Genomic DNA, 23878 nt, shown 5'->3' on the forward strand with positions numbered 1-23878 from the left:
GAGAGAGAGAGAGAGAGAGAGAGAGAGAGAGAGAGAGAGAGAGAGAGAGAGAGAGAGAGAGAGAGAGAGAGAGTTGTATGTCTCTACAACTTAATATTTAACCATCAATCATTTCATTTGTCATAAAGTTCCGTCTCTTTAGATTTTTTAAATTTTACTTCAAATATTTTCACCCTTTTATACCCCCCCTCCTCTCTCTCTCTCTCTCTCTCTCTCTCTCTCTCTCTCTCTCTCTCTCTCTCTCTCTCTCTCTCTCTCTCTCTCAACAAATACTGCAATCCTAATAAATTTCAAGCAACACATCCAAAATAAAAGAAATTTCCGAGCGATACCAAAACACCTGAAAGTTTTTTGAGTGCCACAATACAGGACACTGACCACTTGTCTTTGCCACATCCACAGTTTCCCTAGGAACTCTTTCCTATTATTTCTAGTAGAGTTGTCATCTCGCAATTCTTAAGGAACCTGTTATTACGATACTAGTTTTCTTGGGGACTAACCAAACTGTTATTTCATTTTGTCTCGTGCTCAACTGGAAAATCAACGTATTTCTACAGGACCATCAACGTTTGCTACATTACTGCACTACCAACGTAAACCTAGCACTATAAATATCATTCTATTTAAATGTCAACATTTAGATATGCTGTTAACCAATATCTTACGTTGTAATTTTGAGAATTGGCAAATATACGTATTGTCATGTCAAACCTTTACATTTTGTCACTTATATTTTTAAGGAATAATGTATAGAATCCATTCAGTCAATGAAATTAATTAAATATGCTCATAATTTTCCTAATCTGCATAATAAGCGAAATTTTTAGAGGTTGAAATACTACACCCCTCTTCAGTTCCTTAGCTAATGAAGGGTTTATATCCACAGGATACTGAGTGATGAGATATGTAGAGAACTTACGGGGGCCATTTTACACCATCCTGAGCATCTAACAACGGTGACAGAACCTCACCACTCTTGACCGCGTCTATGGCATCTTGGCGATGCCTCGATATGTATATAAATCGAGAAGTGAAAACAGATACGTTAACTTCAGCCAACTCCTTATCAAGGCTGAACATCTTGTCGACCTCCGAGACCCACTGAAGCTTCTCATTCTAAGTCAATCTTCAATAGAAGCTTGACGTACTCAGCACGGGGAGCAAAGGCACAGGGAACAGGTTTTGTAGCCTGAGCAAGTATGATCTGAATAACAGGTAAAAGAAGGGAACGATTTAGAACTTCACTTTGGGAAGAGGAAACATCACACTTGATAGTTCTAGCATCAGAAGATGATGGTTTCTTATTGCTAGGCGAATCATGCCCCATACATGGTTTGTTGGAGGTAGGGGTTTGGTCCATGGTACTACGGGCTGCACTGACAGGTGTTAACTTTCTGAGATTCAGAAGAAAAAAAGTTGTGGTCTGTGTTCCTGTGTCAGGTGATCTTCAACATCGTCACTCAAAGCGACTTTCTCCTCAGCATCAGCAAGAGAACTGGTCCCTGCTTATTCCACAGTGGAGATCAACACCCGTATATGAGTTGATCTCTCTGGTACAGTGACGTAGCCATGATGAGGATACCCACGCCCACGGGTCACAGACGCTGGATTGCGGACGTGCGTTTCAGAAATAACTTGAACGTATGGGTTTGGCCAAACGAACGACATGTTTAATCAGGAATAAATTCCAAGTCCAAACACTCGTAAACACACGAATGTCACAGAAATGATCACCGAGCCTTACGGCAGATTTCAGTCAATTCTGGGTCGAGATAGCTGTTGGTATCCCTCAGATAATCGAGAAAGTTTGCAAAGGACCCACAAGTGGGTAGGGGTGTTGACATAATTCAAAGATGGCTCCTCTACGGAGAGAGAGAGAGAGAGAGAGAGAGAGAGAGAGAGAGAGAGAGAGAGAGAGATTTACGTCACTCAAGTTATGATGGCTATCTGCTTTCATATACATGCTATCTTTTCTTAATAACGAGTACTTGTCGAAAACAGGTACAAAATTATACTCCTGCAGAGAATAAAACAATCCGATGTACATTTTTATCTCGCCTTTAGAGAAACTGAGAATAAAAATTGAAGATGCATGTCATGAAGAGAAAAAAAATGCTTAACAATTTTTGTTTTTAGACCATCGTTAAGATGTCGGTACAATTTATTAATTATGCTGTATAGAATTTCATGTGCAAGCCAAAACCTTTTGGATGTATTAATCTCGGAGATAAAGTATATTTTCCGTGTAAGGAATTTCTCTAAGTAGCTCTCGATCACTTGCGTCTCAAGTAACAGAAAATGCAAGAAAGCAATTTTTGGAATATGTCATCGTATACACCCCAAAGGAAATACATGAACATTTGTCATTTCACATGGATATGTACATGCAAAGAAAAGGCGTATATTAAGATAGATAGGTTTAGAAAGTAAAGTTTCTGTTACTTTTAAAAGCTAACTTAAAATGTTTTTTTCAAAAGACTGAAAATTGCTTTACTAGCTGAACACTTCACGAGTTCACTATGTATTTGGTAATGATTTTATTTCAGAGAGCTTCTTCACTGTTATAGTTTGTAACTTATCTGGTACCACCGTATTTGGAACAATGGAAGAAATGCTATAAATAACCCTGTGCATATTTTGTGAATATTCTTATTATTTCTTGCTTTATACTTAGCCTACTCACAGCGAAAAAATTCTCTTTTTACTTATATGAAATCTCCATAATTTACTAATGATTCTTCATGTGGGAGCCAGGGTATACATTAGTATATGATACTCGTAAGTGTATTTCTTTAATTGGCATGTTCAAAATATAAACGCATACCTGTCGCCATATTTTCATTCCTCGTGATATTCTTCACATTTTCTTGAATCATATATATTTTCTCATAGTACTTCTATAACATTGCTTGCATTTTCACAAATCTCCTTTCCTCTCATTCTTAATAAGTGACCTGTTCTGAAGGTGGTTTTAATAGTAATAATTTCATCCAAAGATAATAGAGAATGGATCGGAAATTATCATTGGACAGCAATCATTTACATTGAGTCCTTAACTGCTTAAACTACGAAAATTGAGTAGAAGGAATTGTGCCTCAGGGTCATTATTCTTTTTACAGCAGAATTGACTCAATAAAATTATATCTGTAATAGTGATACCATAATTTACTATGAATGGTTACTTCATCATCTAATTCTTTCAAGCATAGACTCTCATTAGCTGTATTTCGCTCTAATATCTTCTCTCAACAGGTTTTGAGATTGCACCAGAGTTACTTATTCAAAAGTCTTAATAGTGCAAAAGAACAAAAAAAAAAACTACATTTGCTTTATTTTCATAACTTTTCCATCTCGTTGGTTTTCTATTTATCTCTCACCTACTAACGATCAGTGTAGGACAGCACCCATTCACTCATTGTTACTCAAAAACTTCTAATTCTGACCTAATGGCTCCATTTACCTTCCCACCTTTTTTGGCTCTTGAGTGAGAACTATGATTCCCTTTACATTGGACATTATTCCCACCAACGAATATCTTGTTGCTAGGTAAGTCTACATAAATATATAAGGTTAATCCATTCGTTCCAGAATTGACAGGGTATGTGCAGGGTGTCAGTGATGCTTAAAGTAAAAACTTAATTTTTCTTATGAACGTGTTTGTGTATGAATGTGTGTGTGCGCATGTGGAATTGAAAGAATTACATGAAAACAGTATTAAAGTAATAAATAATTATAATGCTATGGATATAGCTAATGTTTTCAGTATTTATATTTGCTACAGAATACAAGTTTAAGGGTCTTCAAAAGACGAGTTCAAACTTTATGTTAAATATAATTTATTTCAACGTTTCTGTTCAACCTCTTTTTGGAGGTTTCATAATAAGTGCATCCATAAATGAGAAAATTGAAATGTAGAGAAAATTTAAATGTAAATAGTTCATTATGATAGTTATAATGCAAAAAAAAAAAATATAGAAATGTAATTATTTGATCTTAAGCATATGATTCATACCATGATTGATAAAATACTTATCGTAAAGTCAATGGTCAATGACAATTAAACTCTTAATATAGGGAAATGTTAGGACGACATTGTGCAAATTTATCTGCAAGCATGGAATTTGGCACAGATGTAGGTTAGGCCATACTAAACTCATTTGTTGAGGGCGCCAAAGCCGATGATCACTAGGGCCGCCGTGCGGGCAAAATCCAATATGGCCGGCACTTCGTTTGTCATTTTACGATAACTTCATGACTAAATATCATACATCATCATGTAATGGCACTATATAGGGGTTTTAGACCTCAAGTAATCCGAATCTGAGCTCAAATTTTGCATAGTGCATCCCATATGCTCAGTATATTTGAAAATTTTCTTTAAAAGACAGATGTGAATAGTGATATTTCAGACTTTGCTGTTCAATTGTGGTTAATTTCCAATATATTTATTTCGTTTTCGTTTTCATACCTACCAAATAGAATCTTACACTATTTTGTCGTTAAAAGTTGATTCAAGACATCTTTAACCCCCTAAATAATCGTTTTAGTTTTCTCCTCACGTACGTGTGACGTGTGGGTGGTGATGAAATAGACATCGATGTGTGATATGTGAAAATGTTTAGTACCAACTGGCAGCTTTGTTGTCTCTGTCAATCTGACAAAGATGAACATTTAAAATCACCAAAGGAGGAAGGAATTTTAAGTCTCGAAAGATACCTAAATGGCTTCAAAGATATCAGTGCTGTTCCTTCTGGTATTGCAGTGTCGTTGAAACAACTCGACGATGGTTCGGGATTAGCAAACACGCTTCAATCGAATAATTACAAATACCACAAGACTTGCAGAAGCTACTGCAGTAGTTATTGTGTGGGGAGACTGCGTCAAAAGTAGGAAACCACTGCACAAGCTTCACCCAAAAAAATGTGAACGGGTGAGACTTCTCATGGAACAGGAAAAGGTAGAATATTCTGTGTCATCTGCGATGGAGATGACAAGACCAATTCATGCAAGGTAGATACTGATAAAGTTGATGCCAACCTTAAAAGCTGGGCGAAGTTAAATAATAATTTTCAGTTGATTGGAAAAGTGGTTGCACAAGCTGCCAAAGCCTATGCCAGTGACACTAACTAGCATGTTAAATGTTGCTTGCATCTTCGAGATTCTGGACATGCTGCACAAAGCCGAGCTTCCACAGGCCGTGCTCCACCTCCTTTTGACTCAGTTGCCATGGCACAAATAATAGCCAGTGTTGAGGATTCTGACCCAGTGTTTAATCTCTCCTCTCTTCGTCACTTATCGGATACTGTTGGAGGAACATGGGAGTCCATGTCTGGACACCAAGGAGCCACATTCAACATTATTTAAAGATCATCTTCTGGATCATCTTCCTGAATAGGTCAAATTTGCACAAGGGAAAGAAATATACATTTCTAATTCTACCAACGTTGCTGACTTAGTTACAAAATCCCATGATGCCCTGCTTAACCAGCATGACGCCTTATTGTTGATGCGGGCCACGGTGATTTTACGTAAGTTTTGTTTTATGAAGCAAAAATCATTCAATGGGTCATTTTTTGTCAGACTGCCTTACTGTTCCTGTACCAAAAGAGCTTCAGAGCTTCATGAATGTAATTTTTCAAGGTCCATCCATCCTGCGAGACCAAAGAAATAGTGAAATGGATAATCATGTACAAGGTAGGATAAGGATTGCATGCGACATTTCCCAGATTGTTATGGTACACACCATGTCACTAAGACAATCACCATATGACACAGAGTACAACATGAAACCCCATTTTTTTTGTACAAAGGCCTAAAAATGTATAGAGAAGCACGACTGAAGAAGCAGATTCAGAATGTCAGTGTCTCAAGATCGTGTGGTGCAGGTAAAATGAACTGTCGCACGAGCAGTATGCAAGCGTCATGCTGAGGATGAAGTTTTGTTGCCAACAAATATGAGAAGCAATGTATTTGTGATCTATGACATGAACAACTTAGATAGTCATAGTAAAATAAACTTTTCTCAGGATGAATATCATGGCAACGCTTTGAGTGCAACTAACCGTCTATCTTGGGTAAACCAGTGTGAACAGCGAGATCTTATTGAGCTTGACTTCTCTGATACATCTGTACCCCAACTTCCGGACTCATATGTTATTGTACAACCAGTAGAGCTACCTAACAAGCCTTTGTTTCTACCCAGAAAGTCCAATGGGCAACTTCGACCAACTAACAACTTCATAGACACGACCAAGGGGAAGGACGAAGCTTGGATGGAACGCGTTGCCACGGTGCTAGAACAGTACACAATTTCAGCTGACGAACTTATCACTTGGTCAGGGTACAAGTCTCGACTCTTGAGTGAAGACTCTTTGAAAACACCAGCAGAGATAGGGGTTTTGCCACTTTTTCCAGGAAAAGCAGCTAGTGTACCCATGATAAAGCATACAATGCACCTCACTATGCAATGTACATAGTTTCTGAATCCTGGCCAGACTAGTGTCCTTGGTACTGATCAGACAATTTATGCCATAACAAAACAACTGCAATGAACATTCCCAGATATTCTTGGAGAAATTAAGCTGGTTCTGATGCTCAGAGCTTTGCACATTGAAGAGAAGTTTCTTGAGATAATTGGAAAGCTACTAAGAGGATCCGGATGGGTGACAGCACTTTCTCAAGCATAGATTCTGACATCTGGATGCACAGAGTCAACCCTTGATGAGCATCACATCTACTGTACACGTCATGCGCACCAAGTATCTCTGATGTCTCTTCATCTCCTGAAGAACTGGGCATATTCAGCGAACTGTTCCGAGGTTCTCGAGGCACCACAGTCACAGGAAAATTAGGATGAACTCAAAAGAACAGAAAGCCCACAGTTCAATTATTGGTACACCATCATGGAGCTTGAGCTGCTGCTGTGCTGCTTTATCCGTTCTCTGGGTGAAGGGGATTTTCTTCTCTATGTCCAAGTATGTGATGAGCTTTGTACATGGTTTCACGTGACAGACCACACAAACTATGCGAGATGTCTGCCAGTACACATTCAGGATATGGTGCAGCTAGTTGAGAGTCACCCAGATGTACATGCAGAGTTTCTGAAAGGGAACTTTACCGTTCTAAGTTCAACGCATATTTTCAGCCTTATTGGGAACGATCAGTCTCATAAGCAGTAAAACAAGAGGCTTCAAGCTCATGGTGGGGCTGTTGGGCTGTACAAAAATCCTAAAGTGCTCATACTTTACATGCTGACAGGTCCAGATTGTTCCTAGTTTGTTGTAGAGTTTGAGAATGTTTTGGACACCCCGAGCTCAACCACTGCTCACCGTGAAGAAGCAGAGAGCTTGCAAGTAAAATACAGGAGATGTCCTGTCATTTGTTGAAAGTATCGAAGAGCTAGGAAATCCTTTTGTTGCCGGTTCTGAGCTTGTTGCGCTTGACACCTAAGAAGTCTTGGATCAAGAAGTTGTCACATTTCTCTGCCAAGTCCATGAACTGGCAAAGATCTTCATGAACAATATTTTGCACAAACACTCAACAAGGAAACTGTGACAGTGTTCAACATTATCCGATGTAACAACATCTTGACCTTTGCCAGTCGACCTGGCTTATCCAAGAAAGGCAACAAAGCAAGTGGTACACAGAAGTAAAACATGACTCTTATCACACAACTCTTCTGTCACTTCAATTACGACCAGATGCTGATTTGAAAGTGTTTTTTCGCATGGAAAATCAAAGGGAACGACCAAGTTTGGCTGACCATGGCTTACTTTGATCCGGCAGTAAGTCTGATATTCTGGAATGCATCCAAGCTCCAACTGGTCGATCATCTCAAGCTAGGCGTGCAATGATTATTATGCCCAACATGGCAGCAGTTATTCACATGGTTCGACCTACATCAGCAAAAATATTTGCCGAGTATGTTACAAAACATATGATCCCGTTCCTGAAATCACAGATAGATCCAGCAGTTTCCTGCATTGATACCATATGGGACACCTATCCAGAGGAGAGTTTTAGGTCCCTCACACATCAACGTCGTGGTACACATCCATGAACTTGGGTTGGATGTGGCAGAGCACAAATCCAAATACATGATTGGAACAGTGGATTCCTGAAGAACAACGACAACAAGAAGGAGTTTTTCATTTTCCATAGTGGGGAGTTAGTCAAGAATGACTGATGCGGGAAACTCTTGTTCAGTACCAAAGGCGAAAATGTTCTATCCAACAGAGAAGCCGACGTCTCAGCTCTTCAACTCTGTAATCATGCCGATGCCGATACAAGGATATTCCTTCATTTGGCACATGCAGCAGTCCAGGGCCAAAAGATAGCTATTGTTCGTACTGTTGCTAGTAATGTGGTGGTCCTTACCGTACACATCTTCTCAAGACTTAGTTTCTTGGAGCTCTGGGTGTTTTTTGGTAGTGGAAAAAATGTCTGTGACATCCCCATCCATGACATCATGACATCTGAGCTCACCTTGGACCTTCCAGATTCTTGCGTTGCCCCTTTTCCTTGCAATAACAGGATGTGACACGACATCACAGTTCCTTGGATGTGGTAAAAAAAAAAAATGCTTGAACATCTTGGCAAAACACTCCAGGACTCCCAGAAACACTGATGGCATTGACCAAACCTCCCCAACCTCGATTCTCTACACATGCAGAATCTGGAGCGATTTGTGGTCATCATGTACAGCAAGGGATGGGGTCTGACTAGGGTCAACGAAGCTAGATATCGTCTATTCACGTATTCACGAGTGTTAGGAAAACTCTGGAGAACACTACACCCACACAAGCAGCTTTGTTTGAACATCTCGAGCGGGCTCTGCATCAAGCAAGCCTCTACTGGAAACAGGGAACCGCAGGTCACCAGATTATTCCCAGTTTCACTGAATGGGGTTGACAAAAAGAAAACACTAGTGAATATCATCTTTGGCGCCCTCAAGAAATGGGTTCATTATGACATCATTTACATCTTCGCCAAATTTCACGCATGTAGATAAATCTGAACGATGTTCCTCCTAAGGGCCTGGACTTTAAAGGTATAGTCTTGGAAACACGAAGAATACGTAGGTGAGAGAGAGAGAGAGAGAGAGAGAGAGAGAGAGAGAGAGAGAGAGAGTTCCATCCACAGAAGATGCCCTTAAGCCACGTACGATATATAAACGGATGGTTAGATGGACATGTGACCAGCACCCTAAATAATTGACTGCCGAGTAACTGATACTGGCAGCTACGCTATATTTCATGTTCCCCTCTTCAACTACAATTAACCTGGTTGCATCATATAGCGAACTAAGGAATACTCGTCAAATGGCTGTACAGCCACAGCAGGCCATTTTTTATGTCATGATGGCTATAATGAGCGTACTAGCAGCCTACCTAGTTCTCATGAGCACGAATTTTATGTGATTGGCAAATCTTTATGTCCTTGAAGGAATGGATGATATGTGAGTGGTTTTGAATGGTCTATAGTGGCTTGAATATGCCAAGCATTTCAGTTCGTATACTCGCATTACTGGTGTCATATGTAAATGGCAACAACAACTTAGTTGGTCCAACCCTGTTGGGATGTCTAGTATTATGTAAGGCTTGGTATGAATCACATTTTATTAATGTAGGCCAAGTTCAGAAAAGCAGTTCTGCTTTGAGTTTTGTTTTTAACAGAAAATGTTTGAAATAACGTGACTTACACCAAGGAAATACTATATTCTCATAGTGGCCATTGTCTGGTCTAGGCCCAGGCCCTAGTTTAAACTGTACTCTTGGACTTGGGTAGAGTACACATATTACTCCAGCTCTTGTAATTTATACCTACAATCTATAATCTACTTTTTTTTTTTTTTTTTTTTTTTTTTTTTTTTTTGTAAACGCTTGATGAATATTTCCTTTCAGGAAAGTCTATACTTATGTGCCCATAAGAACAATGACGGGTACTCATCCCATATATTAAACCATATTTCTGATGGGCTGATGTGATGTAAACTATCAGCACTCAACAGACTTCAAGTCCTGTACAACGCTGGTTAGCCTCATCTTTTGCCGACGGGTTATACTAAATATTGTGAATGTTCACGGAAATTCAGTCACATTGATGCCTTCCCTTTTTTTTCCTTGGGCCGACAAAGGAAAATTAAAGACCACTCTTAAAAAAAAGGTGATGGAAGTATTTGAGTTCGTTTAAGTAAGGACTTTGAATGAAGATGTTCTTCCCCCATTATCCGCCTAAAGGAGCTTTTCCAGCAACAATACCTATATATTTAAAAAAAAAATTGATATTTACCATGTCCATCCGCATTCCCAATCTTAGCATTGATGTTTAATCACCCATAAATAGGAAGTTGAATATAATTATTTTTAATAAAATACAAAAAAACTGGTATTAATCTTATTCGAGAACATATTAAAAAGGATATAAAACTGTCCTGTATTTACGAAAGTGTTTCAATATTATTCTGATGGTACCCATTTTTGAAAAGGAATTATATATGTCCACCTTCAATGTTTACCTTCATCCAAGTTCCAGATTGAATAAGGTAACATTGTTATCCCAACAATACTCCTTTGAAATGACTTGTGCATATTACCACTGTGGTTCTTGTTCTCAAAATGAAAGATAATATATTCTATGAAGACTTTTTTCCTGATATAAAAAGTAAGTATAATCAGTTGATGTTTTGAGGGGACTAATATACATAATTTCAGAGAAAAACTCACCAAACTAAAAATAAAAGTTTTTTTTTCCAAATTGGGAACAAATTGGAAATGTTCTAAATTTGAACAATGTCCATAACAAGTAAATGAAAATATTTGACTATACGTTTAATGAATATATAAAAAAAAAGAAAAAAAATGGGCATGTTGCATTGGAAAGATATTTTATTATTTAAGCAGGATAGTTATTTGAAATATTTTGGAAACTAGAAACAAATAACATTATTTTGAGTTGACTGGATAGTAATAACAAAGGTTATGAAAAACCTTGATAATGTTAGAAAGGTTATTTTCTTATAAATCAATTTGTACATTCCTTTATGAGCATAATTTTTAATCATTATGGATACAAGTAAATGTTTTAAAATAAAACCTTTTGAATTAAAGTTTGCATTATGTTTTGTCTAGGATCGCTTCATGCAATTTGCAACAACTAAAACAACATCAACAATATATAAGATTAGGATAATAGTGGTAATCATTACGAGGTATGTATTTTTCATGGAGAGTGTGATATAGTGTAATTTGTTGAAGATGAAAATGAAAAATCATTATACAGTTAGTTTATTCCTTTTAGAGGTTGGAGCGTTTGATCTTCATCCCAGATCCAAATGACTATCCAGTTTATTATTCTAACCATAAAATTTTCGTTTCCATATTACGGTATTGTGCTGCAGGCTAAGTAAAATTAAGGGATAGGTAGATATCCAATGGGTTTTATATCAATAAAGTTTGTCTGACAGATGGAAATAAAATGTCGATGGAACAAATTCTCTACACCAATGCTACATTCGACTGAGATAAAACGAGTTAAGCACAATATATAACTCATTAGTTCATTGCTTATGTAAGTGGAATTAGGAACAGGTCAATGACTCTAGTAAACAAGTTTCTCTTCTTTTTTAAAACGTCAATTTTCTTCGAATGTTTATCTACATCTATTATCATTGTCGATGATTATCCTCGTAAGTTATCTCGAAAGCCATGAAGACTTCGAGGAAAACCAACCAAATGCTGAGGGGGAGAGAGAGAGAGAGAGAGAGAGAGAGAGAGAGAGAGAGAGAGAGAGAGAGAGAGAGAGACTTGAAAAAAGTATAAGCGGGGTAATAGGATTAAGAGAGAAAAAAACAAATGTGGATTAAAAAAGAGTAAAACGACTGTGAAAGAGGGAGGTGAATGCTAGAAGAGGACAAATATACGAAGGAACATGAGAGAAAGAGAGTAATAATAATAATAATAATAATAATAATAATAATAATAATAATAATAATACTTTATTTCCAAATAAATACATTGGGTATTATACATTATTTATATAGCAACATATAGAATAATGATTAGTGATATTGTGATTGCATTAAAATTTAACATTTACATGAGAAATGCTTCCATATAAATCTTTTGACTACCAACTAAAATACATTTGGTCTACTACTTGCATTAGTATGACTTTAAAGTAGCGAAAAAACAACTTAAAATGGTAAAACTCATTAAAATTCTATACTGTGTGCAAAATTACAGTAGACCCCATAAAACATTAAAAACTGATATTCACAAGTACATTAAAACCAATCCACAAATATGTAACTAAAATCTTGTAGAAGACATATATTTCCTGAGATTTGCTTTAAAAGTATCTATATTCGATGTTGTTTTCAATGACTCAGGTAGGATATTCCACATCGTTGGTCCTCGTACCGTAAAGCATCTACTTCCCAAGTCTGTGTTGGTTCTCGGTATATAAAGGTCATTATTCTGTCTCGTTCGTCTGTCCCTCCCAGTTCCAACTGTTATAAACGTAAAAAGCCAAGTTGGTTTTAAACTTCGCACAACTTTAAAAACTCCCACACAAATGTCGAATTTAATCCTTGTTTCAACATTTAACCATTCTAATTCATCTAAAATTGGTGATGCATGATCATATTTTTGGCCCTACCATCAACTACTTTTGCTGCAAAGTTTTGTACTTTTTGAACCCGTTGTAATTGTTGTTTAGTAGTACTTCCCCAAATCTTTAAACAATAATTTATTATGATCAGTGCATGAGACTGAACTACCATCGCCCTCATGTCAATATCTAGTCTGTCTTTAATTCTGTTCAAATATATTAAGGTTCCATTTACATTTCTACATATTTCAGAATACGTGTACATCAAAAAGCATATATTGGTCAAAATGAATGTCCAGATTTTTACGTGTACACTTCTTTCAATTAGATGGCCGTTAAAGTTTAGAACGGTATTTAATAGGATTTGTGTTATATATTGCCTTGTACCAATAAATAGGAATTTAGTTTTTGATTCATTTATATTTAAACCATTTAATTGAAAATATCACAGTCCTGCTTCTAATATAGCTTCTGCCTTTGTGATAAGAGTGGGTATATCGTTTACACTACCTGCAATTAAAAATTGACTATCGTCTGCATATTGTACGAGAAGATAGTCTTCTAGAAATTTTGCCATATCTTTGAAATAGTCCTGTAAGAAATCAGCCATATCATTGATGTGAATAAGAAAGAGCACGGGGCCTAAAATAAAGCCCTGGGGAACTCCAAAATGTACTTGCTTACGAGATGAGATAGTATTATCTAGTCTGAGTATTTGAAAACGATGTTGTAAATAGTTACTAAACCAAAAAGAATCTATTTTCATTTTCCTACACTTATTTAACAAAATATCGTGGCTAACGCTATCAAATGCCTTTGAAAGATCTAACAATATAAGTAAGTTTACCTTTTGCTGGTCAATATTTTTATAAATCCTTTCCGATAGCTTAAGTAATGCAATTTCAGTAGACAGATGAGGTCTAAATCCATATTGCGTAGAGGACAATAATTTATTTTGTTCAAGATATTCAAGTAATTGATTTGTTACTATTTTCTTTAATATTTTTGACTAAATAGGAAGAAGAGATATAGGTCGGTAGTTTTCAACGTTTTCTGGGTCGCCACTCTTGTAAAATGGTACAACATGTGGCAGCTTCCATCTATTGGGGTAAACACCAGTTATTATTGAGGTATTGATTATTATTGTTAATAAAAGGCTATTACAGGTAAGGCATCTCGAATGAAACGAAGGGGTATTCCATCTGATCCTACTGAATTTGTGTCATTTAAATTCTTTACTGTGAGAATAACTCTATTAACATCAACTGGCTGAGGTCTAAAAAAGCTAATCATATCTTCAGTTGATTCGTTATTTACCGGTATCTGGTTTCTGTCACTATCGTGAAAATTCTCTTGAGATTTTTCAAAAGCCGTCTTTCCAACGTTTGAAAAGTATTCATTAAATTCTTCAGCCTTTTCTATTATATTGTCACAATTGAATATATGGTTATTGACATTTGGGTTTGGAATCATTTCATGAACAATATTCCATTTATTACGTATATTTCCTTGACAATTACTGAATTTGTCTTTAAAATGTTTCGTTTTGTTTGTCTTAACTAGTACCTGTGTACGTTTCTTTTCATCTTTATACTGACGTCTCAATGTTTCGTTCATTCTATCCAACTTGTACCTTTTTTGAAGGGCATCTCTAACTCGCATCGCTTCTTTAGCATCGCTACTTATCCAGGGAGCTGGGGGCCGGGTAATTTCTCTAGTTACATATGGAGCACATTCATTTAGACTATCAATGAGAGTTCTGCTAAAAGTATCCTCTTGGGTATTTACACAGTCTGTTCCCATTAAGAGGTTAAAGACGGGACTCTTATTCAGCAAGTTGTCACGAAAAATGTTTGGATCATAATTTACCAGATTACGGTATGTCCTTACTATTGGGGAGTCTTTTTTGGCTTATAAATGTTAATTTTAGCTGTAATCATCTCATGGTCGGTAATTGAGCTAGAAATCACACAGGCATCTGAAACCATTTGTAGTCTGTTCGTAATTACAACGTCTAGTAATGCAGCAGAAGTGTCTGTTATCCTTGTCGGTTCCTTTATTAATTGGTGAAGGTTTAACTGATACAAAATTTTACTTAATCTATTATTGGGAACAAAAAAGGTCGTCATTTAAATCCCCAAGAATAAAAACAGGCTTCCTACGTAAACACATTTCTCTAAAGATATTTCTAATATATTCAAATGAAGAGGAAAGTGCTTTCGGATGTCGATATACATATCCTACAATAAATGACGGTAGTTTTTTTTGTTTTACAGCAATCCATATATCTTCTACTCCTTCCACTTTATCATTACTATTTCTAATGTTTGTTACTTTAAAATCATTTCGCACATAGATACATGATCCCCCACCTCTTCCATGATCACAACGATAAATAGTAAAGTCAGCTATGTGAACAAATTTATCCTGTAGAGTAGGCTCCAACCAGGTTTCACTTACACATAAAATGTCAATATTTCTTTATTGCATTAATAATTCCACTTCGTCGATGTGTGAGAACAGAGACTGGGCTTTTGCATGCTCGATAGTTAAGAGATTCCATGGAGCCATTTCTGTGTTCGTAGTATCCACGCAGATTTTTGCGACGCTGTCTTCTTGACCGTTATCTTATAGAGCCTGGCGGCGACAAAGACGCTGCTCGTGACCAAATCCGTGGCAGAGGTTACATCGAATTCTGTGGTTGTAGCGACAAGACGATTGATGGTGATTAAACTCGCCAGAATTATAGCATCCGGGACGTATGTTGTCTTGATTCTGGTTAGGTCTGTCTTTTTTCATATTATCATATCTTCGATTTCTTCGGTCGTTATTATGGTTCTGTTGTCTTTTAGATGGATTTTGTATTCCATCAAAGTGATATGCATGTACTGACTTCCAAGCATTACCTAATGGCTGATAAAGTTTTTTATTGTTTCGATGATTTTCCGGATTTTTAAGCAGCCATTCATTTGATCTTTTAATATTTTTCCAGTCGTTACATAAATTGAATTGATTACACTGTCGATGTATAGTTTCGAGTAATCTGATAGCACCATATCCATTTAGGAAGACCCTAGAGTTCTCGTCTCCTTGGTGATAACAGAGCTCGTCCACTTTTCCTGTTCCCAATTTAAAAGAGAGTCCGCATTTTATGACTGATACGCCATTATTGGAACTCCACTCAAGAAGCTCATTATTATGATAGTTTATGGTGTCTTCTAATTCATACGCTCGTAGGGTGAGCAAGATCTGGCATTTTTTTATCTCCATATTTTCATTGATACGTTTTAATTCTGTTATGAAAGTACCTATATTATCCAATATGTTGGATGAAGTTTCACATTCTAATATATCATGGATGCCACATACTAGGATGCATCTCGATGGGGTCCAGTCTAATTTTTCTGTTACCCAACTTGTAATGAGATCAATGTTAGCTCCATAGACTGTTCTTATGAAGGTATTCTCTCCTAAATCTGCCTTACGTATTTCCCGTAGATTCGTGTCACCCAGAAGAAGCGTTCCATTTTCTACGTGTCTAGGTTCTGACAAATGACTTTCCAGGGTATTTCTGTTTTCGTCTGTTTGTTCCAGAAAGAGAGAGAGAGAGAGAGAGAGAGAGAGAGAGAGAGAGAGAGAGAGAGAGAGAGAGAGAGAGAGAGAGAGAGATTGAAAAAAAGTATAAGAGCGATAGGACTAAGAGAGAGGGAAATAAAAGTGGGTTGAAAGAAAAAAGTTTAAAAAGATCATGAAAGAGAGTTGAATGAAAGAAAAGGACACATATTGGAAGAAATATATATATATTTATATATATATATATATATATATATATATATATATATATATATATATATATATATATATATATATATATATAAATATATATATATATATATATATATATATATATATATATATATATATATATATATATATATATATATATATATATATATATATATACAGAGAGAGAGAGAGAGAGAGAGAGAGAGAGAGAGAGAGAGAGAGAGAGAGAGAGAGATTGGAAAAAAAGTTTAAGCTCAGTAGTAGGACTGAAAGAGGGAATAATGGGTAAAAAAAATATAACGATTTTGAACGAGTGAGGTAAATGAGAGAAGAGGTCAAATATGGGAAGAATATGAAAGAGAGAGAGAGAGAGAGAGAGAGAGAGAGAGAGAGAGAGAGAGAGAGAGAGAGAGAGAGAGAGAGAGAGAGCCTTATCATATTGCATTATTCTATGTTTGGGTTCCCCCAGGTCCCTCAGTGTAAGGCACATCGTATATCCAGAGAGTTGCTAATGCATCTTCCGGTGTATTTTACATCTTCCAGTCTTGAAAGGTCTGGGATGCATCCTAGGTATTTATTGAGCTTATTCTTAAACACATTTACGCTCCCTCCTGATATGTTTCTTAGATGAGCTGGCAGCGCATTAAATAGTAGCTGCATTATCGATGCTGGTGCGTAGTGGATTAATGTCCTGTGCGCCTTCCTTATTTTTCCTGGTATAGTTTTTGGCACTATTAACCTACCTTGGCTTGTTCTTTCTGATATTTTTAGCTCCATGGTGTTTTCAGGAATTCCTTCTATTTGCTTCTATGCTTGTATTAACATGTAGCATTCTCTTCTCCTTTATAGACTGTATAGTTTAAAAAATTGCAATTTTTCCCAGTAGTCAAGATCCTTAACTTCTAATCTAGCAGAATAGGATCTTTGTACACTTTTTATTTGTGCAAAATCCTTTTGGTAGTGTTGGTACCATATCATATTGCAGTACTCGAGTTTACTACGTACATAAATTTCGTAATGCATAATCATGTGTTCACCTTTTTTTTTTTTTAAGTGTCTGAATAACCTTCCCATTTTCGCTTTACATATAGCCAACAGTGTTGTTATTTGGTCGTTGCATAACATATTCCTATTCAACATTACACCAAGGTCTTTAATTGCTTCCTTGTTTGTGATTGTCTCGTTATTAGGTCCCTTGTATGCATATACCATTTCTTCAGTTTCCAAAATTTATTGATTCGAATTTATCCGAGTTAAACACCTTTCTGTTTATCTTCGCCCGTTCATATATTTTGCTTAGATCTCTTTATAGTGAGTTCCTATCTTCATCACAAGTAATTTCTCTATTTATCCTTGTGTCATCGGCGAAACTTCCCACTACAGAGTTTTTAACATCACGGTCTATGTCTGAGATCATAATAACATACAGCGGTGCAGCTAATACCATACCCTGTGGCACGCCGGATATTACCTGATATTCATCTGACTTCTCGCCATTTGTAACCACTATGTTTTCTGTTTTGCAGGAATTCTTTTGCCCATTTTTCTATCTTTCCCAAAATATTATGCTTTCTCATTTTTTTTTTCTCTAATATATCATGGTCTACTTTGTCAAAGGCTTTTGCAAAATCTAAATAGATCACATCTGTGTCTTTTTCATTTGTCATATTTTTGTATATGTTTTCATAGTCTGCTATCAGTTGGGTTTGTGTACTTTTTTCCGGGCACAAAACCGTGTTGACCTATATTTAACACAATATTTATAACCAAATGATTCATTATTTTCTTTTTTATTACCCTCTCATACATTTTCGAAATATGTGATGTTAGACTAATAGGTCTATAATTGCTTGCCTCTAGTCTTGATCCACTTTTTAAAATACAGTAGGGGTTATATACGCTAATTTATGTTTAACATATATCTCGCTCATATCTACATTTTGTCTTAGCAGTATTGCAAGCGGCTTCGCGATAGTGTGTGCAGTTTTTTCTAACAAAATTGCTGGAACTCCATCTGGTCTGGTTGCCGATCCATTTTTAATTTCATTTATAGCCTTGACAATATCTGCTTCATTAATATCTATATCCGTTAGATATTCAACATTTTCTTCTCTCATTTCTATTTCATTATTCTCACTTGCAATTCTTGGCGTGAACCCAATCTTATATATTTCTGCTAATATGTTGCATATTTCCTTTTTTTTATTCGTTAACCGTCCTTCAATTCTTAGAGGGCCTCTTTCCAATTTCCCTTTATTCATCCTCTATGCATAGGAGTAAAGTACTTTGGGTTATTTTTTTTTTTTTTTTTTTTTGATATTTTGAAGTGTCCTTTCTTCTAAGTACCCTTTTTAATTTTCTTTCGATTGTATAATCTTTTGTTCTCCATTTTCTATCTTACTTTTTATTTCCATCATTTTCCAGACAGTTTTTTCTTTTACAAGAATTTTCTTCCACTTTCTAATTTTCTGAAATAAGATCCTTCTGTCTCTCGGTATGCATGTCTGTTGTTTATTGTGTTTTTTTTCCGTACATATTTTTCAACAATTTTCTCCAGTATTTTGTACAGTATGTCCGTATTTATTTGTATATTATCACTTACGAATACATTTTTCCATTCTTTGTTCAGTTCTTCATTTATTTCTGACCATTTTATGTTCTTACTATAAAAATTATATTTTCCATATCCTTCCCATCGTTTTGTGCTTAGATTATCTCTGCGATCACTTGCTTTGGAATGGACAATTAATTCTATGACATTGTGATCTGAAATTCCTGTGTTATACACTATTATTTCTTCAACATAATTCACCTCAATCACAAATACTAAATCTAGGACACTTTCCTTTCTTGTTGAAATATGGTCTATTTGTTGCATATTATGTTCGAATAGCATATCTTGAAGCTTTTCAAATTGCCTCTTATCTTCTGCGCTACTATTACTCTCTTATATGTATATATGCAACCACTTTCTTCTATCCGTTCTTTCCAATCCACGAAAGTAAAGTTAAAATATCCGGATAGGAATATATTCCAGTCTTTAAGGTTTCTACATATATCATCTATTTTTTCTATTATTATGTCAAACTCCTTAGTATTTGGGGGTCTGTAAACTACAATATTCACTAGTTTTTCAAATTCAAAATCTACCACATTTAACTCACATTCTGTGTTGCTGTATTTTTCACAGACTTTTCCTTGATTTATGTCTCTTCCATATATTGCAGATCCCCCTTGATTCCTTTTTTTTTCTGTCTGATCTATAAGTTTGGAAACCCCTTATCTGATCATCACTGCCAGTCCCTTGGGAATACCATGTTTCACTTATATTTAAAATATCCATTTTTTCAATTTAGGTTAGTTCTAAGAACTCTATTTTCCTTTTAGAGTTACTCGTGACTAAACCCTGTGCATTCATCACTATTATGGTTTGTGTTTCATCTCCATTATTTGATATTGGTAATAATATGGATTTTCCCATGCTTCCTTCCTGTTCTGATATGATTTTCCTTTCTTCATATCCAGGAATTTTGCCATTAAAAAATCAAACTTTTCTAATAAATTTGCTCTTTCGCCTTCATATTTATTTTTGTGTGTATACCTGCAATTATCCCCATATCTGCACCCACCCCTGGCATTATAGATGCATTCTTTACAGTTGGGCTCTAGTTGTGCATATTTGGGCTGAAAGGCATCATATCTTGAGGCCTTTTGTGCATAGTGCGGTATATACTCAGCTTGTTTTTTTTGTTTCCTTTTTTGTTCCATTTTTGCTTTCATTTTTCTTTTCTGTTTGCTGAGTTTTATTACTTTCATTCATAATTGCAGGATGCATATATCGACTTTTTGGTTGAATTTGCATCCTTTTCCTTGTTTTAGGTTTTTGCATATTTTTGGATGGAGATCTCTGCATTCGTATCCATATCCGTCTTAATACGCACATTTACCAAACATTTCATTATTATGGCATATCTTTGGATGCTTGTAGTAGCCTCTTTCGCCAAATCTGCCATTCCCTCTTTTCAGCAAATTGCAGATTATATCTTTTTTTTTTTTTCCTGCTCTTCCATAATAGTATGTAGGTCCGGGTAGAGTCTCTTGAGTCTATCATTTGTTTCCTTCTGATAATTTATTTCTTTGTAGGTATGTTGTTGGATGGCATCACAAGTTATATCAATGATTTCCTCTGCATCCTTACACATAACCTGTTCATTTTTTTCTTCTTCTTCTTCTTCTTCTTCTTCTTCTCCTTCTTCTTCTTCTTCTTCTTCTTCTTCTTCTTCTTCTTCTTCTTCTTCTTCTTCAACTATTTGCAGATTCAGTCTCGGCTTAGTTATATTTTCTATCCAGAATACCTTTGTGTCTCTACTTTTTATTTTTTGCTGTATTTCAACAAATATGGGGTGCTTTGGTACAAGACATGCATCACATTTTCTGATCAGTTTTTGAGGATTAATAATGGAATACTATATCTTATATGTATTGCACCATTTTGGCATTCTTTTTCCTAATGCAGAGAGAGAGAGAGAGAGAGAGAGAGAGAGAGAGAGAGAGAGAGAGAGAGAGAGAGAGAGAGAGAGAGAGAGAGAGAGAAAGTATAAGCGGAGTAATAGGACTGGCAGAGGGAAAAATAAAGGTGGGTTGAAAAAAAAGTGTAACGATTATGAAAGAGAGATGTATATGAGAGAAGTGAACAAATATAGGAAGGAATATGAGAGAGAGAGAGAGAGAGAGAGAGAGAGAGGAGAGAGAGAGAGAGAGAGAGAGAGAGAGAGAGAGAGAGAGAGAGAGGTATAAGCGGACTAATAAGACTAAGGGAGTGAAAAATAAAGGTGGGTTGAAAAAAAAGAGTAAAATTAATATGAAAGCCAGAAGTAAATGAGAGAAGAGGACCAATATAGGAATTAGTATGAGAGAGAGAGAGAGAGAGAGAGAGAGAGAGAGAGAGAGAGAGGAGAGAGAGAGAGAGAGAGAGAGAGAGAGAAAAAAAAAATAAGCGAAGTAATATGACTAAGAGAGACAGAAATAAAGGTGTGTTGAAAAAAAGGAGTAAAACGATTATAAAAAAGAGGAAAATAATAGAAGAGGACAAATGTAAGGAGGAATTTGAGAGAGAGAGAGAGAGAGGAGAGAGAGAGAGAGAGAGAGAGAGAGAGAGAGAGAGAGAGAGAGCCTGAATAAAGTATAAGCCGAGTAATAGGACTGAGAGAGAGAGAAAAAAGTGTAAATGGGTAAGGGGTTGGAGGTGAAGTAGATAGGGGACAGTATCCCATGGCAGTGAGAGGAAGAGTATAAAAATGTATGGATACCGAAAAAGAAAATAATATGGAGCCATCGAGTAACTCGATATAGCCTCACCCAAACCTTTGATTTTGATGAATATACAAATCTGACTTATCAGTGTACATACAGATAGTTATGTACTTTGGATGCTGTCCTCCAGAAGAGCTGTGAGGGCTGATAGGATTTGGGGACACCGTCGTAAAGGAAAACTAACTGGTCATGATATCTGGTTAAATCGAAAGTGGACTAAAGGTTAAGATAACTTTAATAATCGATCAATCAACCTAATTATGTTATTCTAACATTTATTCATTATTTGTGAAATAAATTGATACGCTAATATAGCAGTTGCTATCAGAATCTAATGCCATTTGTCACTTACGTAAAGACAATAACGTATCAACCTATTTTTCCATCAATAAAAAAGACTATAATAGGTAAAAATTTCAAGAATTTGGAATCCTTAACTGTCTTCAACCTGGGGTTGTAGAAAACATTGTTAATAACCTTTGGGAAATTGCTCTCAACTTTTTTTATAATGAAAAGAGTTCATGCATAAAACTATAGTTATATATATATATATATATATAATATATATATATATATATATATATATATATATATATATATATATATATATATATATATATATATATATATATATATATAATATCGAGGCTTATTTGTTTGATATAAGGATAAAAAATCCAGTTTACCAATTCTTCAAAGACTTTCCTTTCACAACACTGAACGCTATATTCTTATCTTGATTGAAGAGAAATCTTAAAACATATATTTTACTTGCAAAAAAAAGAGAGCTAATATTGGTTCATTCGTAGGCTGCAAATTATATATGCAAATATACATCTCGGCTACTCTCTCTCTCTCTCTCTCTCTCTCTCTCTCTCTCTCTCTCTCTCTCTCTCTCTCTCTCTCTCTGTGTGTGTTCATTTGGGAGCAAAATCATATTAAATTAGTATTTAGTTATAATATTTACTATTGGAGTCAAGAATTTCGTTCACAGTATCACCCCGATTTTATTAATTCAGTAATTACAGAGGATTCCATTTAAACGTAAAGTCTCAAATATCAATTAGATATCTCCCATTAATCAATGTGAATTTTTAATTGCTGTTATTCTTGAACCATTTTAAGTGACCAGACTACTAGCCAGTTATACAGTGTTTTTTTTTTCTTTCTTTCTTGTAGCGGGAAGCACTTATCCTTAAGGACAAGTATTATGAGAAAGAAATTTGACCACAGTTTTTTTTTTTTTTTTAAGTATTATAATTTTGAAGAAATTTGTTGCACGGAATGCTATTTGATACTTAACATTCATCATCTATGATAAAACTGAAAATTCTACACTATACTCTTCTTAGCAGCATCAATAACATTTTTTCATTTAAGAAATTATTAGCAATGGAATACGTACTGACTCAAAAGGAACAGAAATTTGGAGAAAATTATTTATGATTCAATATTAAGGTCAGAAGAAGATTGAAGATAGCCATTTGCTCTAGGATCATCATCATCCTCTTCTCCTACGTCTAAAGACGCAAAGGACCTCGGTTAGATTACGTAAATCGTCTCTATCTTGAGGTTTTAATTCAAAGCTTCTCCAGTCATCATCTACTTCACGCTTCCTAGTCCTAAGCCATATAGGTTATTATTATTATTATTATTATTATTATTATTATTATTATCATTATTATTATTATTATTATTATTATTATTATTATTATTATTAGAGCAACTGCGTAGAACGACAAGGTTTAGAAATATCATCCACTTGATACTCACTAATAACAGGAATGGCAACATTTTCTGGTGCCACTCACTTGCCTCTCTCTTCCATTTTAACGCACGCGCACATTATAAATAAATGACCATATATATATATATATATATATATATATATATATATATATATATATATATATATATATAATATATATATATATATATATATATATAATGCGTGTGTGCTTTTGAGAATATCACGTTTGAAATCAATACATATTTTATTAATGGCATCCAAAAGTCTTAGAAAACCTACAAGAGGCAAAACAAAACTCCAAAATTTTCATAAATCGACGAAAACTAAGCATATGGTTTTCTCTAAATATCTGGGGCCGCCATGTTCTTCAAACTACCTTTTCGTGACTCTTCTTCATGGCTTCAATAGTTAAATATCCTC

The sequence above is a fragment of the Palaemon carinicauda genome, chromosome 4 (assembly GCF_036898095.1).
Source record: "Palaemon carinicauda isolate YSFRI2023 chromosome 4, ASM3689809v2, whole genome shotgun sequence".
NCBI lineage: Eukaryota > Metazoa > Arthropoda > Malacostraca > Decapoda > Palaemonidae > Palaemon > Palaemon carinicauda.